The sequence below is a fragment of the Odontesthes bonariensis genome, chromosome 14, assembly GCF_027942865.1.
Source record: "Odontesthes bonariensis isolate fOdoBon6 chromosome 14, fOdoBon6.hap1, whole genome shotgun sequence".
Taxonomy (NCBI): Eukaryota; Metazoa; Chordata; class Actinopteri; order Atheriniformes; family Atherinopsidae; genus Odontesthes; species Odontesthes bonariensis.
Window position 1 is genome coordinate 23,166,091 of NC_134519.1, and position 6,323 is coordinate 23,172,413.

Genomic DNA, 6,323 nt, shown 5'->3' on the forward strand with positions numbered 1-6,323 from the left:
AGTTGCATTCTGAAATTAAATTGCACAACAACATATGCCAGAATATGAGCCCCCAATCAGTCATGATTTTCTTTATTGTGTTCCTGATGGATCATAAAAGCAGGGCTCATATTTAAAACCTCACACATCGAGCCTCCACACCACACTGACATTTTAACGCACATAAACATAATGATGTGAAATTTTGATTGCTTCACTCGGGATGGATTTTATTAATCAACACAAGCTGTAATCCCACAAATAAGATGGCTTAAAAAGATTCAATCGAGGTTTCTTGGGTCCTAACTAGTTTCAGAAATACGTGTTTTTCACATGAAAAGATCCCTATGAATGCACTCAGATACAGTATAAGAATAAATAAGCTAAATAAGTGCCATTGAATAAAGTCCTGTGAGAGGAAATGGGCCGTGGGTGTGTTTAGAGTGTGTGACTTATGTGTGCGGATGTATTACTGTGTTGGTGTGTGTATTTACGTATAAGCCAGAGTTGCGAATGTCACTCATGGTGACAAGTCAGCCATGTCGGGCCATGATGGAATGTGTGATGAACAGGGATCAGCAGCCACCTGACGAATTGGCCTGGAATGATTGGCCTACACACACACGTGCGCGTGCGCTTATATACACATAATCTTTTGCACCTTCCCCGGGCCGTTCAATAATTATTTTTTTCGAACTTTCCCCGGTTTTCATCTAAATGGGCATTCCTTTTCCAGAGTTTCAAATGACCAACTGCGCAAAAACAATTGCTAAAGGGTTTAGCAGACAATTTCCAGAAATTGTTCATAATTTCAGCAGCTCCCATAAATAAATGCGTGCAACAACAGTCTGACCAGAAGGGTGTTATTCCTCTTTGCAAAAGAGTTTTAGAACTTCTGTTCATTAACTATTAAAACATGAATGCGCAACACGGTAGCACAAGCTGACATCCTACTTCATTGGGGTGAGTATTCCAACTGTTTACTTTGAGATGATCCCACATGTGCACCACAGTGCAAGAACAGACAGCTGAAAATAAGTCCCCCACACATGCACCATTTATGCTTTGTTGAATGATATCTATTAAAGTCCAGTTTTATCTTTTTGAATATAAATGCTTTTCTTTTTTTAATCTCAACCAGCTCTTTACTGGGTTTTTTTCTTTCTTTTCTCTTTTTTTCCCATGTGATACAAACAGACTTCAGGCTTGGAGATACAAGAAGAAACAGCCCTGTGAAATAATGGTGCAACAGTGGCATCAGACGTGGATGGTGTCTTTTTGCATGTTCTCCCAGCATCCACTTGAGGCTGCTCTGGTTATCTGCCACAACCCAATTTCATGCATGTCAGATGAATTGGAGACAGTGTGAATATCTTTGTTTGTCAGTCCTCCTTTGCTCCTCCCCCCTCTGTCTGCTTGCATACAGGCATCAGACACCTGTGACTTTGAATAGGAAGGATATCCTGATTATCATAAAAACAAAAACATGCACGCACACAATCAAAACAGCTTAGTACAAAAGTAAGTAGTGGTTCAAAAAATGAGCACTTAAATTTTATTAATAAACTTCCCAATGAATTAGAATTAATTTAAAGAAAAACTGTGGAGTGGCAGCACCTGTACCTGAGGTGAATGGGTCATCTCAAAGCTGAGCTTTCATCTGCGGGGAACATACACAAATGCCTTTGTTCTTTCAAAAGGAGAGAGGGGCGAAAGCCACAACAAACAGGGCGGGTGTATGATGTGTGTGTGTGTGTGTGTGTGTGTGCACGTGAAAAGAAAAGAGAGGGAAGAAGAGCGAGAGACAGAATGCAGAGACAGATCAAAGCAGGGGGTATGTTTTTGAAACCCTGTGTGGGAGGTGAAGCCTCACCTACCCAGAATGCTTTGCCTTACTCCTTCCAGCCCACTCAGGTTTTCAGGAGCATCACTTTGCTATTCAGCCAGTATGTTATGCTACCTCTCCGTCTGTCATTTCCAGCTATTCTAAGAAAGTGTTGAAAAGGTGATTTGATGTGAAAAAGCCAATCCCTGATTTGTACTACCTCACCTGTATCTCCCACACACAGTTCGACATGTGACTCTCTGTGTGCAGCGTTGTGGTGTATTGAACAAAAAGTCAACAGAGTGCCAGCACCTGAGGTCTTGGTTGGAGTCTTGGATAAATCGTCCTGAAGAAAATTCCTAGAAGTTGGATCGGAGCCCATCCCCCTCTCTTCCCAGTCTTGTGAGGGGATCGAAGCGCCTCTTTTTAACTCAGCGTGAGAAGCTGCAACCAGATGTCTGTCTGTCCACACAGGGGGAATGTCGTGCCCTCTCACACAAACATGAAAAGCTGTGAGATACTCTCCGTTGCGTTGTCAGTGTCTTAAGGCAGTGTTTATCTTTGGCAGACCGAAGAAAACAAAGCCATCGATTTCTAATCCTAATCCCCCTCTACCCTATTGATCATCTATCCTTTCTTAATGAGATGGAGGGGGGATAGAGGGATGGAGGGCTGGTGAAGGACAAAACTTTCCCCAACAGTATGCTGCATTTTGCCTCTATCCACCTCTTCTCATTCTTTCTCTCCTGCTCATGGGTTTTCACTAAGTTGCCGGGAGACTGAAATACAAACACAAGCTGGTACTTTTGGAGAGGTTTATCAAACCCGAAGGTCTGTCGAGATGTTGCCATGTTGAAACTGGATGACGTGAATGAATGCACTAAACATAGAGAGGAGAATACTTGAACAGCCAGTGAGAGTTTAAATAACAGTTTCAGTCAAAACTGTGTTTATATTTCTGCTTGTGTTGTACTGTCTGTCATCATTTCTGCCCTTCATAGTGAAAAACAAGCAATTTGATCATAAGGGTTACACCGAAATTCCACTGTACAGTTACAGTAGTTCTAGAGACCTAAGCGGTTTTCTTGTTCCAGGCTATAAACTTATCAAAATAAGCTGTATGGTTGGGAATTTTAACATCAGGGATTACTTTGACTGACATGTTTTTGGAGCCAAACCTTGAATGGCCATATATGGGAAACCAGTTTTTTTTAGCCCTTCCATAATTTTTCAGGCCTTAATATTTTAGCCTGGAAGACTATCACTTGGTGTATTATAAGCTTTTTGTGTGTCATTTCACACTGAAAGGATGAATTGTTAGGGATGTGGTAAAATGATCAAAGTGTCCCTCCTCATGACAAATTAAATTAGAAAAAAAGTGACATAACACTTTGTAATATTACTTGATTTTGTCTTCACTGATTTCAGTAGCCTTTGAGTCACTGTCAAAGGACATTTAAATCATGATTCATGTAGCTGTAGGGATTCAGGTCTGTTTGATAAGACAGCAATGAGCATTCAAAGTTTCAAACAGACTGTAAAGCACTAAAATATTGCAAATTGATTCTTTTATTTCTTTGGAAGTTAGACTATGCATAATGCAACTATGCATAATAGGGATGCAAAGATATGACAGCCGGTGTTGGTTAATATTTAGCTTGTTCACTGTAATCGGTCTATAGGCAAATATGATAACGTCAACCAGTGGCTGACATTTACATGGTGTGTTCTGGTTGTGTTGCATCGACAAGATTATTTATATTTCTTTTTGTTGGGCACAAAAGGTAAACAATATTTGGGCCATGTAAGTACTGAAAAGTCACTGAGCTGGCAACAGTCCTTTTAAAGCTGTGATCACAGCACATATTTAAAAAGAAAGTAAATGATAACCGAAAGTTGACCATGAACCTTGTAAGAATCTTTTGATCTTCTATGAACCTGTTCAAGCCTAAAACCTGAACAGACAAAATGAGGAAACACCGAACTACTGGTGAGAGATGGGATCTGGAACACCTGTTGTTGGTGTTGGAAATCTTGAAATTGCATTTTTGTTGTTTGCAAAACATGCTGTAGGATCAATCTTAACCACAGTGGTATTTGCTTCCTTATGGGGGGAGGTCCACTGGCCACAGCCACCCATATTCCTCCTTTAGGGATCACCTCTAGCAGCAACTCAGTGTCTCGACTTAAGCTTGAGCTACAATCCAATACGATCAAATACTATTGAATTGTGGTCCTGTGAGCCAGATGAGCTTTCACACGAACAAAAAAAAAAAAGTCTCATCTTGCAAAAACATTGCTATGGTTGCAGAACTTCAGAAAAAAATGAATGATTTTGAATGCATGTCACTGCAAAAATGCTGCCCTGGGGATCTCTGTACCTAAGTATTTGATAATGGCTGCAACAGAAATCATTAAAAGCAGGCTAATGTGTGGCAGATGCTACCTGTCCAGCAGCTGCAGCAGGGGAAAGAGAGCCAGGACACGAGTGAGTGGCCAGCATAATGAGAGGTACATGGCCTGCCAACTTGGGCAGCTGCTTCTCTTGTGGGGCTGAGTGGTATGTGTGTGGTCCAGGTATTGGAATGCTGTGGGGACCTAAATCTGTTTAGAAAGTCACATTTTATGGATGTGTCTTCCTTATAGGGATAAAAAAAAAAAAAGCAAGCATCCTTTCTATAAACCATTAGATTTAAAGGGAAGGAGAGGAAGGTAGCTCAGTGTAATGTCCTGTGAAGTCATTGATACACAACTGTGTGTGTGTGTGTGTCTGTGTTCGAGTCTATGGACAGATTTGTATTTTCTCATTTTCTAGTGCTCTTTCAGCTTCTTCTCTCGACATCTTTCTCACCAGCAGCATCTAGAAATGCAGCCACACACACACACACACACACACACAAAGCACTCACAGCCATCACACACATCAGGCTAACCGTGGGAATGCCTGTGGCATTATGTCAGTTATTGAGGTGACGCTTTTAATCCTGAAACAAATCTAGACTTTGTGTTGTGTGCCTCCATCTGTGTGTGAGTGAGCGTGCCTGTGTATAAAGTCCAATCTCGCACCTATTAGATTACGGCTGGCCGAACAGCAAAGACACCCCACTGCCACTCCCACATGGAAGCGCGGGCAGGATTAGCCAGCTCTATACACGCCCTAATCTGCGGACAAAAACACACAATCGCCTCCCACTGAGACACGAAGACAGAAAGATTCAATTTGATCTGCCCTTCTCAATATAACAAGAGTGTCTTTTGCGGTTAAAATGACTACTGCTCACTCTACCATCAGTCAGTGTGGATTCAGCTCTAAATTGTGTCCTTTCTATCCTACAATCGATCCTTTTTTTGACAATTTGGAACACCTACAGGCCATGCTTTGTTGCAATGAATGCAGTTTGTGTTACTAAATGGAGGATAGTTACTGCATGGAAAGCAATGCATGGTATAACTTTGGTAAACACTCCTCTTATAAGCCATTTTCAAACATGGATTGCGGCCCTGAAATTTTCTTGACATTGCATTGAATCTTTCTGTCTTTGTGACTCATCCAGAGGTGGTTTGTGCAACAAAGCAGCTGTATGACTCACAAAGACCAGACATTGTCCTGACTTTACCCTGCCAGGCACCTTATACAAAGTTAAGAAAATATCCAAATGAGACCATTTTGAATATGCAGCGAGCAGTACACTTTTCAAATCATTGGATTTCAGTTGCACATCTGGTTTGAGAGTCCAACATTTTTCTGTGTTTAGCCAAGCGGGTGGGACTTGGACCAGTAATCTGGCAGAATGATATTTTGACGTGATAAATTACAACAGAACCTGACAAGATGTTTTCTTAAACCTGACCACATCGTTTTGAATACCTAACCTTAACCAAGTATTTTATAATACCGAACCTTAATCACGTCACTTTTCATACCCAACCAAGCAAGTGAAAGCGTAACGAAACAGCGGCTGACTGCAAAAATTCTAATTCAAAGCAAAGCTAATTGAAAACACAAGTGGTGAGCATGGAACTCAATCTTGGCTCTTGCCTGTTACATGTGACACAACAGTCGATTTATGGCTATTTGAAGAAATGCTGTGACCGTATGTCCCTGTAGGAGGAGTTGTTGCACGCATAAGCACAAAAATCATGTCTGTGCACAAGAATCAACGGATTTAAGTTTTGGTTTCCAACACGTTTTGCTGTGAGACTGGGTTGAAATACTAACTTCAGAATTCTTTTTGCATCAAGTCCTGCCTTTTGCACACTGTCAATTCTTAGCTCTCACTTCACCCAAAGGAGTACTTCCAAAGCTGAGAATTTGTCTGACACAGAAAAATCTACTGTCCTGTTATTTTTGAAAGGGCAACTGTGGACCCACACCACCCTCTAGACATTGTCCAGTCATGTCATGCTGAATGGCTGTGGTGTACATTTTTTATGCATCCGTATGTGTCCTTTTAGGTGAATCCTTTTAAGGGTGTACAGAACACATTCTCTGTGGGATGCTTTAGCTGAAGGAGATAAT